Source organism: Lagenorhynchus albirostris, chromosome 6 (assembly GCF_949774975.1).
Source record: "Lagenorhynchus albirostris chromosome 6, mLagAlb1.1, whole genome shotgun sequence".
In the NCBI taxonomy this organism is placed as follows: Eukaryota; Metazoa; Chordata; class Mammalia; order Artiodactyla; family Delphinidae; genus Lagenorhynchus; species Lagenorhynchus albirostris.
In genome coordinates this window covers 38,410,105-38,422,820 of record NC_083100.1, presented here as the reverse complement: position 1 = coordinate 38,422,820, position 12,716 = coordinate 38,410,105, and the positions used below count along the sequence as shown (strand labels likewise).

Genomic DNA, 12,716 nt, shown 5'->3' with positions numbered 1-12,716 from the left:
AGATAATCCCTGGAAATACGATCACCTGAAAAGTAGTAAAAACTCTCCCACTGTCTAGTAAACATACACCCTTCTATGCTGGGTAATTACTAGCACACCTTTTATAAGACCATATCTCTATTTGTATATAAGATATCTCAGAGGTTGTATTTGCAGCTTCCTTGGACATTTACAAAGAAGTTTATTCAACTCTGTTCCAGGAGATTATGCCTGACCAATGTAGTTCTCCCTTACTATAGTAAGCAATAAATTCAGCTTTATCTTCTCATTTCAGATTAAGTAATCCAGATTTAAAGTATGTAAATAGCTGGCATAATATCTGGCTTAATTGATGCTCAAGTAATGGTAGCTGCTGGTAATAGTATTAGGACCTAAATCAAGTGAGCAATTATAAAATTAGAATATCAAATATAAGACTCTCAGAGGTTGATGAGCCCACCACTCAATATCTAATATTAAAAAAAACACAGCTGGGGACTTCCCTGGTGGCGCAGTGTTTAAGAATCCACCTGCCAATGCAGGGGACATGGGTTCAATCTCTGGTCCAGGAATATCCCACATGCCGCAGAGCAACTAAGCCCATGTGCCACAACTACTGAAGCCTGTGCTCTAGGGCCTGCGTGCTGCAACTACTGAGCCCGCATGCTGCAACTACTGAAGCCCACGCGCCTAGAGCCCATGCTCCGGAACAAGAGAAGCCACCACAATGAGAAGCCCACGCACTGCAACAAAGAGTAGCCCTGCTCTCCGCAACCAGAGAAAGCCCACACGCAGCAACGAATACCCAATGCAGCCCAAAATAAATAAATATAATAAAATAGAACAAAATACTAAAAAATAAAAAAACACAGCTGAGGAGACTTCCGGGAAGATGGCGGAAGAGTAAGACGCGGAGATCACCTTCCTCTCCACAGATACACCAGAAATACATCTACGCGTGGAACAACTCCTACGGAGCACCTACTGAACGCTGGCAGAAGACCTCAGACCTCCCAAAAGGCAAGGAACCCCCCACGTACCTGGTTAGGGCAAAAGAAAAAACTAAACAGAGACAAAAGGATAGGGACGGGTCCTGCACCAACAGGAGAGAGCTGTGAAGGAGGAAAAGTGTCCACACACTAGGAAGCCCCTTCGCGGGTGGAGACTTTGGGAGGCGGAGTGGGGGAGCTTGGGAGCCGCGGAGGAGAGCACAGCAACAGGGGTGCGGAGGGCAAAGCGGACAGATTCCAGCGCAGAGGATCGGGCCGACCGGCACTCACCAGCCGAGAGGCTTGTCTGCTCGCCCGCTGGGGCGGGCGGGGCTGGGAGCTGAGGCTCCGGCTTTTGTCGGAGCGCCGGGAGGGGACTGGGGTTGGCGGCGTGAACACAGCCTGCAGGGCGTTGGTGCACCGCGGCTGGCCGGGAGAGAGTCCGGGGAGGGGTCTGGACCTGCCTAAGAGGCAAGAGACTTTTACGTTCCTCTTTGTTACCTGGTGCACGAGGAGAGGGGACTGGGAACCCTGCTTGAGAGAGCTCCAGGGACGGGCGCGATCCGCGGCTAAGAGTGCGGAGCCCAGAGACGGACATGGGACGCTAAGGCCGCTGCTGCCGCCGCCAGGAGGCCTGTGTGCGAACACAGGTCACTAGCCACACGCCCTTCCGGGGAGCCTGTGCAGCCCGCCACTGCCAGGGTCCCGGGATCCAGGGACGGCTCCCCCGGGAGAACGCACGGCGCGCCTCAGGCTGCAACGTCACGCCGGCCTCTGCCGCTGCAGGCCCACCCCGCACTCCGTGACCCTCCCTACCCCCCGGCCTGGGTGAGCCAGAGCCTCCGAATCAGCGGCTCCTTTAACCCCGTCCTGTCTGAGCAAAGAACAGACGCCCTCCGGCAACCTACACGCACAGGCGGGGCCAAATCCAAAGCTGAGCCCCTGGGAACTGTGAGAACAAAGAAGAGAAAGGGAAATCTCTCCCAGCAGCCTCAGAAGCAGCGGATTAAAGCTCCACAATCAACTTGATATACCCTGCATCTGTGGAATACCTGAATAGACAACGAATCATCCCAAATTAAGGAGCCCTGTGGATGAAAGGCTCTTGGTGCTGCAGCCAGGAGTCAGTGCTGTGCCTCTGAGGTGGGAGAGCCAACTTCAGGACACTGGTCCACAAGAGGCCTCCCAGCTGCACATAATATCAAACAGCAAAAATCTCCGAGAGATCTCCATCTCAACGCCAGCACCCAGCTTCACTCAACGGCCAGCAAGCTACAGTGCTGGACATCCTATGCCAAACAATTAGCAAGACAGGAACACAACCCCACCCATTAGCAGAGAGGCTGCCCCAAATCATAATAAGTCTACAGACACCCCAAAACACACCACCAGACGTGGACCTGCCCACCAGAAAGACAAGATCCAGCCTCATCCACCAGAACACAGGCACTAGTACCCTCCACCAGGAAGCCTACACAACCCACTGAACCAACCTTAGCCACTGGGGACAGACACAAAAAACAACAGGAACTACGAACCTTCAGCCTGCAAAAAAGGAGACCCCAAACACAGTAAGATAAGCAAAATGAAAAGACAGAAAAACACACAGCAGATGAAGGAGCAAGATAAAAACCCACCAGACCTAACAAATGAAGAGGAAATAGGCAGTCTACCTGAAAAAGAATTCAGAATAATGATAGTAAGGTTGATCCGAAATCTTGGAGATAGAATGGACAATAGAATGGACAAATTGCAAGAATCAGTTAACAAGGACCTAGAAGAACTAAAGATGAAACAAGCAACGATGAACAACACAATAAATGAAATTAAAAGTACTCTAGATGGGATCAATAGCAGAATAACTGAGGCAGAAGAACGGATAAGTGACCTGGAAGATAAAATAGTGGAAATAACTACTGCAGAGCAGAATAAAGAAAAAAGAATGAAAAGAACTGAGGACAGTCTCAGAGACCTCTGGGACAACATTAAACGCACCAACATTCGAATTATAGGGGTTCCAGAAGAAGAAGAGAAAAAGAAAGGGACTGAGAAAATATTTGAAGAGATTATAGTTGAAAACTTCCCTAATATGGGAAAAGAAATAGTTAATCAAGTCCAGGAAGCACAGAGAGTCCCATACAGGATAAATCCAAGGAGAAATACGCCAAGACACATATTAATCAAACTGTCAAAAATTAAATACAAAGAAAACATATTAAAAGCAGCAAGGGGAAAACAACAAATAACACACAAGGGAATCCCCATAAGGTTAACAGCTGATCTTTCAGCAGAAACTCTGCAAGCCAGAAGGGAGTGGCAGGACATATTGAAAGTGTTGAAGGAGAAAAACCTGCAACCAAGATTACTTTACCCAGCAAGGATCTCATTCAGATTTGATGGAGAAATTAAAACCTTTACAGACAAGCAAAAGCTGAGAGAGTTCAGCACCACCAAACCAGCTCTACAACAACTGCTAAAGGAACTTCTCTAGGCAAGAAACACAAAAGAAGGAAAGGACCTACAATAACGAACCCAAAACAATTAAGAAAATGGGAATAGGAACACACATATCGATAATTACCTTAAATGTAAATGGACTAAATGCTCCCACCAAAAGACACAGATTGGCTGAATGGATACAAATCCTTACATCCAAAATTCCAAAGGAGAATTCTTAAATTTCTTCTTGGCTATTTAGTATAGAATAAACTTAAAATGTCATTTCTTCTTAAGAGTAGAAAAATTCTGGAATGTATGAGAGAGTGAGTCTGCTGGACCATCCTGTCTGTATACACATGGTTCAGAGCCAAGGCAGGAAGCACCCTTCCACTCTCACTACCTCTGTTCCAGCCTGTCTACCTCATAGATGCAAGGGACCACACGCCCATGTGAACTGGACTTAGAGAAGGGCCTCAAATCAGGCCTAATGAATTGAGAAGCATGAAATATTTCTGTGCTCTAACTCTATATTCAGCCCATCTTTATACCATCCCTCAAATGAAGTGGCAACTTTAGAAAAGTATTGTTTTTAAAACTAGCAAATTCCAACAAAAGTTACACTGTATGTTTTTGTCAATTTAAAAATCTTTTGCTTTAGTTTTTTGTTGGACATGTAAGGCTATTAACACAGATGTTCTTTATTAGTTCTGTACTTTCAAAATAATCTGCAATATGAAATCAGGACTTCAAATGGTACACCAGAGTCAGAAACCACAAATTAAAGACATTTTGAAAGTATATCTCTTCTTTAGAGACATGGGCAAAAATAAATTTCTCTTTTGTAGTTAGTTCTCAAGATCGTATGGAGAATTCAGTGTACACAAACCTATACTAAGCATCTCATTCAGTCTATAATCTAAGATTTTAAGCTATGTTTTTATTTTTCCATGTAAAAAAAAGTTGAAAACAATTAACTTCTTAAATACTGGTAATCATAGTAGGTTGCACTAGTTGACTCTAAACTGTCATTATTTTAGCTAGCAAAACAGATAGCATCTTTGATCTGATCTGCATTAAAAATTCTCAATTTCAGAAAACGTACCCATTTTCTTTAGCCAGGCTTTTATTCTGGATACCTATCTGTCAATTCTTTAAATCCAAGATTAAATGCCACACCCCCTTACTCATCACTTCAAAGTCCAGAACAAATTCTCTTAAAACTACTTTAGCCTACATTGGCTTCTCTGTTCTTGATACTTCAGAGTTTGTCTCACACAATTTTTCACTCAGTTTCATCCTCCCTATATTTTTCTCTTGTTTCAGAAATGCAGTCTTTTCCTTTAAATTTCTAGCTCTTTGAGGTCAGAGACCCTATCTTATGTCTTCCTTAGTCTCCACAGTGTCTTATACAGTTCTAGACATATATTAAGTGCTCAATAAAGACTTGAATTTTAAAAAAAAAAAACACAGCTGAATTTATTGCTTACTGTGGTAGGGGAGAGATAAGTTAGTCAGACAGTGGCCTCCCTGATCAGAGCAAACTGCTGATCTTATATAGGGTTTTGAGGAAGCATGGAGTTCAAGCACTGGAAGAGTTTCAGAGGTTTAAGTAGGTTGACATCATCTGTAGATGTGTAGTACTTGAGTGAGACTATTGTTGATTAGACATTCAGAGGCAAGTTTCCTGGAGGGCGTCCATTTCTGTGTCTGACTTTCAAGAGTGAGGGACCCACTGATTGGCAGGCTGGTAAAAGCCTCCTTAGGTTGTCTAACTCCTATAGTATTTATCCCTTTGGAGGTAAGGAGGTATTGTCAATTTGATGGTATGGGGGAGTCAGAATCTTGAAACAGCCTAACTAAGAGCCCTATAGAACAATTAACCTTGGTCCTGGGGTGGCACTGAAAACCTTGGCCCTGAATTATGCATAGTAACAAAGATCCCAATTGCTGCACAGGAGAGATGATCAATCTTAATGGGATGCAAATGAGTGTTGTCGCGACAGTCACATGCCAAGAATATTAATGTCCTCATCCAGAACAAGAGGAGAATTATAGAGTTAGATTGGTGATCAATTCTAGTCAAGATTATAGTTAAAACTGCCTGTTTAGTGTGATGATTTGTTAAAGTATTTCTATGATACTTTAGAAGTGTTTCTATAGTACGTTTAGAGTGTCTATCATATATACTAGCTTCTATTGTGACCCTCTACTTTCATTTGAAATAACAAAAAAACAGACAAAATATGAAACAATGGTTTTTAAGAGACTGGACATCAAGCAACAAAGCACTCTCATCCCTGAGAGAAAGGGAACAAGTGAGGTGAGCCCTATTGTTGCCTCAACTTACAGCCTTGAGGGCGTTCAGGCTATGATGCAAGGAGTGGAAATTAGGATGGGTTCCCTGGGTTAAGGAACGAGAATTGAGAGTCCAGGGAGACACAGGCTGCAAGCGTTCCAGGACAGAGTATGGGAGAGGAGAGAGCTGCACAGAGGGAGCATCTCAGAGATGTCCACAAGGTCCTCTCTGAGTATTGAGCTGAGTACTGGTTAGCACATGCCTTTGAGCAATCTACCTAAGGCTGGAGAAAAAACCATCCAAAAGGGTTAGAAGTGACGGCGCCCAGCATGCACGTGCACGCACATGTACACGCACGCACGTGCACACACACGCACACGCGCGTGCACACACACACACACATACAGTACCAGTTCTCACCAGCCAGTATTGGAAACCTTGTGACTTACGGGCACTGGGTAGTATACAACAGGGCCTTGCCTCAGTAGTAGCGATAGTGAGCCCTGGAGTCCACACAGCTCTGCTCCTAACACATCTTAACAGCATGGCCCCAAATGACCCATTTCCAAGTAACTGTGTTCCAAAACAGAGCTTAAGAATATTTAGAAAAATACAAAAAGATGGTACCCATCAAGGTGGAATCACGATTTCTGGCAAAATTATCAGGCATGCAAAGAAGCAGGAACATAATGAGAAAATCAAAATTGACCCAGAACTAACACAAACATTAGAGTTGACAGACAAGGACATTAAAACAATTATTGTAACTATTCTGTATACTCAAAGAATATTATACCAGTAGATGGTAATATGAGAAAAAGAAAGTGGCAATAGTTTATAATTATTTAGTTAACTAGTAGGAAAATGATGAGTGATTTCCTTTAGCAATAGAGATTTACTGCATGTGGTAACATCAGATTTAAAGGTGAGCCTAACACAAGATCTGAAGATGCTTTGACTAATTTCTTGAAGACTGTAATTGTTCTGAAGCAAGGAGACTAAGCCACGGCTTCTACTGATTTAAGGGATAGGCAGTGCCATGTTTTTAACACCCCTAGAGCACGGCCTACCCTTTTCATGTCAGTACAAAAAGAGATTTATGAAAATCTAGGAAGAATCAATCTGAACTCTAATTGACTTTGTTCCAGTTAGCCTGTCTGTAAAGTCTTTTACCCTTGGGGATTCTGAGACCATAACTATTTCTTTGGTAATTTTTTGATCAGCTTTATTGAGGTATAACTGACATTAAATTATAAGATATTTAAAGTATACATTGTAATAATTTGATATTCCCTGTGAAAGATTCTTCTCATCTTGATAATTAACACATCCATCACCTCACATCTTTTAAAAAAAAAAACTTTGGTGAGAGCACTTAATTTCTACTCTGTTAGTAAATTTTAGTTATACAAGACAGTATTTTCAACCACAATCATCATGTTATACATTATCTTATAACTGAAAGTTTGCACCCTTTTCCCAACTGCTTCCTATTTCCTCTACCTCCCAACCCCTGGAAATCACTTTTCTAATCTCTGTTTCTATGAGTTTGACCTTTTTTGGGGGGATTCCACATGTAAGTATCTTTGGTAATTCCTTGAGTCATTTCTTTAGGCTAGTGTAGGTATTCTAATGTCACATCAGCTATAATCTGGTAATATGAAAGGGCTGCAGTATATTTTCTCTGGAAGTAGATCCTGCCTATTAAATCTGTAGGTGCCACAAAGAATAAAGGAATATTTCTCCAACAGAGATCCCAAAGTATCAGATATGGGTTGAGACTTATTGTAAATTCTCAGTTTTTAGAGTGGTTCTAGTAGACCAAATCAAATAAAGTTTATTTCTTCTCAAGCTTCTATGATTACTATACATTTTCAAATTCTTCATCATCTTTTATCATGTCAGTCATTTTTACATTAAGACAAAATTCTTCTCTCTCTCTCTCACTCTCACTGTAAGTCATTTTGCTTTTTAGACAACTTCAAAACTCCTCTGAGGATCTGATGTTCCAGAGTAGCAGGATTAAGGGTAGAGAACACTAATATCCATAAGAATGCTATATTGTTCCACTTGGGAGTTTAGAGAGAGGACGAGGAACTGTTGTGGACTCAGGTCTTCCTCAGAGCGGCCATGATGAGACAGATTTTGGACTGTCCTTCAGCTTCTTAGCCAGTATTGAACCATTGTTATTTCAGTGCTCCTTTCACTTGCACTGTTCTCCTGGCTTCTTTACCTACAGGCTTCCAATTCTTAACAGAAGACCTTTTGGTCTAGTTTTTATCTCAGGGGTCAATTTTATCTAGAGAGCCATAGTTTGTTTACTCTCTAAGCCTCTCTAAAAACATCTGACCACATATTATATATTTTCTAAAAATAGTTTCACATTTCAATGTTTCTTCTTAATAAGTTCCCTAGTTTCTATTCGAGCCTGTTAACAAAAAGGGAGGACTAGTCCTCCTTTACTTCAGCTGTGGGGTCTACCCCAGAATACTTTCGAAAAAAGAGGAGATTTTCTAAGAAATTTGACTATTTGATAATATTTGACATCTCTCCTCTCAAGAGTGTTTATTCAGCACTTTTGTCCCTGGTGATCTCTCACTTCATTGAGCGAGGTGGCTCTGTGGTGGTACCACACTATGATATTTTCTCCACCTTGGATTTCCTTGGGCAATAGGGACTCTGTAAACCATTTGCTAATGTAATCCCTTTTCTAAATGGTCAGAAACGATGAACAATATATAGAAGACTAAAACAGACTGGAATATTTCCTGATTACCAACCCCAGCAGAGTGTTTTTCTTTTCTTATATAGTTCTAATAAGAGATCAGGATTGAGTCTCATTGGAAGGATTGGTTCAACGCCACCCTCAACCAATCACTGTGACTTGAAAGATGAATTATATACTGACTGGTTAGGTCTCTATGTGAGATGTGTCTATCTCTGCAACTGAGGGTGGTCCCCAAAGGAAATCTAAGTGATATTTCCAGAAGAAAGGGGAAATAGAGGTGGACCAGATCAAAACCACAGATGTCAAAAGTTTGTAAGTGGAGAAAAGACACCAAGGTCACTAGTGAACTTCATTTACACTGCAGCCAGAGAGCTTTGAGTAGCGGATAGGGTCCTCATACACTCGTTTTCCTCCAGAGCACTAATGGACAGCCACGAGCTGTCAAGTTCTTTCTGAAGCTTTTAAAACTATTTCGTTAGTAACCTATGTATAGGGGCTTTCAGGTAACTAAAGACGTGGCGGCTACTTAGCTGTCTGCCTCCTAATATTCCCTTCACAAGCAATATGAAACAAGAAAGGAAAAGTAAATTCTACACAAAACCACACTCTATATAACTCGAAGGCAGATAATGTCAAATCTTCAAAATAATTAAGTAAAATGAGGAGGCTCTGTGGCAGACAAAGGTAGACCAAAATAACTGCAGTGAAGACAGAAAAAGGAAACTAGGGAAGGAGTCTGAGGTTGATCTGGAACTGCCACCACAAAGACTAAATGCACCCTAAATCTGGACATACTAAAAAGTGTCCAGGCAGATCAGAGCATGAACTACAGGAAAGGAACTTCAAAGTACATACATGATTTAAAAGGTACAGGCATGATTTAAGGGGGCAGTCATCAAAATGCATAGATTCTGGAGGAGTAAAAAAGGCAAAAGGGAGAAGCCCTCTTTTGAAATTGTTAAGGGGAAAGAGAAAAAAGGAAAATTTTAGGGCCAGTAAGAAAAAAGAGAAGCATAAAATACCATACCTGTGAACAAGAGGAAAGTTAAGTCCGTACAGAGCTACTGCAGAAAGTCAGGAAGTGAAATTCCCTACATTTCAACTGAGGAAAATTTCCAATAAGCATTCGTGAAGGAGGACACGAAAAGTGAACATTCCAAACAAATGTATTTCAGACAAACTTTTGAGGACACGATAAACCACTGGGAAACAAATTCAAAAACTGAGACCAGAAATGGACAAAAATCAGAAGTAAAAGGAGAGTTGTTTAAACTCAGGAAAGAAATGGAAGAAAAAGACAAAATTGTCTCAGAAATGAGGAATAAGTTACAAGATGCTCAAGGGAGAACAGATTCAGATGAAAATAACAGTCATTGAAGAAAGGCAGGAAAACAACCAAGAAAATGAAAATTGTATAAAGAAGTTCAGAGAAAATGTAAATGGAATGGAAAATAGGCAAAGAAGGAATAATAATCGTGTTATTGGAGGCCCTGGGGAAGAAAAAACAGTAGAATAGAAGAAATATTTTAACCTACAGCCCAAGCACACTTTCCAAAAATAGAAAAAATAAATGTATATCTGAATCTACATTATAAGGATGCTGCGGGTACCCTGGGAAAACTGATCAACTTTGAGACATATTCTAATAAAACTATTAGATTTCAAAGACAAAATGTTATCAAAGTCTACAGGCAAAAAGATCAAATAACTTAAAAGGCAAAAGAAACTGGCAATAGACATTTAAAAACAAACACACCAAGCAAAGCAACAGTGCAGCAGTGTGGTAGGCAGAATTCTAAGGCCCTGAGATTTCCTACACTCCGATATGCATGCCTACACCATCCCTGGGACTGTGAAAATGGTGATTTTACTCATGATTCAATTATATGTTACAATTGACTTTAAGAAAGTCCTGGTCTAATCACGTGAGTCTTTTAAAAACTGTTTTCCCCACCTGGTTACAGAAGGGGAAGTCAGAGATTTGAAGCACAAGATTTCACGTGCCCTTGCTGGCTTGAAGATGGAGAAGGCCACGTGGCAAAGAATGCAGGTGTCCTCTAGGAGCTGAGAGCAGCCCCCGGCTGAAAATCAGCAAGGAAATGTTGACCTCACTCCTAAAACTGCAAAAAAAACTGAATTCTGCCAACAACCAGGTTGAGCTTCAAAGCAAATTCTTCCCTAGACATCCAGAGAGAAGCACAGCCTTGCTGATACCTTGCTTTCAGCCTGTGAAACCCTGAGTGAGACTCTAGCCTTGCTGTGTCTGTATTCCTGATGCACAGAAACTATGAAATAATGAGTGTGTATTATTTTAAGGGTTTAAGGTAGCAGCAATATGAAGTTAATACAAGTAGCGTTTTTTTAAAACTCTAAGAATGTGTTAAAAAAAAAAAACTCAAAGAATGTGTGTGAACCAAGGATTTTATATCCAGCAACACTGTCCTTCAAATAGCAAGACTAAGAAAATTGGTTAGAAACATATAAAAACTTAGAGAATTCTGTACCCATTAGCCCTTCTTAAGAAATTTGCAAGAGCAGAGGTCAGCAAACTTTTTCTGTAAAGGGCCTGATGGTAGATATTATGGGCTTTGAGGGTCATATATGGTTTCTGTCACTCATTATTCTTTGGTTTGTGTGTGTGTTTTATACAACCCTTTAAAAATAAGGAGAAAAATTCTTAGCTCATAAACCATATAAAAATGGGCTATGGGCCATATTTGGCCTGTGGGCCTTATTTGCACAACCTCTGTATTAAGGATGAGCCTCATCCAACCAAGTGATAACTGGGAAAATTTCAGGCAAAGGACTGATGGTGTGAGCATTTAAAAATATATAAAGCAGGGCTTCCCTGGTGACGCAGTGGTTGAGAGTCCGCCTGCTGATGCAGGGGACACGGGTTCGTGCCCCGGTCCGGGAAGATCCCACATGCCACGGAGCAGCTGGGCCCGCGCGTCCGGAGCCTGTGTTCTGCAACGGGAGAGGCCACAACACTGAGAGGCCTGTGTACCGCCAAAAAAAAAATATATATATATATATATATATATATATATATATATAAAGCAATATATGAAGCAAAGGTCAGAATGACAATGGAAAACTGATGTACAAATGTTGCACATTATGACAAAGCAGAAATGCAACTACAAAAAATGGCAAAAAGAAGAAGGAAATACAAAAATAGAATAATACTATTGCTATGTAGGCCACAGGAGGGCATTAAAGGATAAACAAAAACTTGATAAACCAGATAGCCAAAGGTTAAATAAGGAAACTGGACTAACAGCTTTTTAAAAAGTACAAGCAAGGGAGGCAGTTCAAGACGATGATGTAAGAAGATTCTGGACCCACCTCCTCCTACGGACACACTGAATCTACAGCTATATATGGGACAATTTCCTCTGAAAACCAGCTGAGCATCTCCTTTACATGGGGAAAATGAGAAAAAGGCCACATCAAAGCGGTAGGAGAGGCTGAGATCCAATTTCATCACAAACCCCATCCCTGGCATGGCAACCCACAATCAGGAGGAAACTTATAAACCCAGAGCTGCTCCCTGAGGAGTGACGGGTTTGTACCCCAAAAAAGGCACCTCAACTTTTAAGATTTGCACATGAGAGACAAGCCTCCAAAACATCTGGCTTTGAAATCCAACAGGGCTCATGTCCATGAGACCCAAAGGGCCGCAGCAATCTGAGAAATGGCCCTTGAAGTGCTTGCATGAACTCACTCACCACAGGGCCCAGCACAGAAGCAGCCATTTGAAAAGCACTTCAACTTTACAAGAGATTCAACTGCCAATCTTAAAGCATCCACCAGAAGGTGGGATGTGCTGCAATACTCTCCAGGGACGGAGGATGGTGGGCACCATTTGCACACTCTCCCTCTGCATTGCTAAAGCCAGTGGGTGCCTTTCTTTCTCACCCCTTGGCAGGTGTCATCTCTACCCTCCAACCAGGGAGTGCCATCCTCACTAAAACTTTAATTTTGCTAAACCTAGAGGTACCATCTTTTCTCCCCACTCTAGACCTTTGTTTTCTTTTCGCTCTCTCTCTCTCCCTCCACTGTGCTCCAGTGTCAGTATCTCCCAGAGGGGAGGTTTTATATGCATCTGGGGCCTGGTTTTTGTGGGTGCCGCCCACAGGATGCCCCTTGATCACTTTGCTCTGGAGGCCTGGGGGCTTACATTCCTGGGTGCCAGAGGACTGTAACAATCAGAGACAGTTCTTGGCAGACTACTACCCCCAGGGCACTGCAAAGATAGGCTACTGAAACATACTCACAGTGT

At 42.0% G+C, this 12,716-nt stretch overlaps 1 long non-coding RNA gene across 1 annotated transcript in view; it reads right to left on the bottom strand.

Moving 5' to 3' along the window:
• The window catches only part of LOC132522204 (uncharacterized), a 44,045-nt gene that overhangs the window by 19,238 nt on the left and 12,091 nt on the right, over positions 1 to 12,716 (bottom strand). The window lies entirely within an intron of this gene.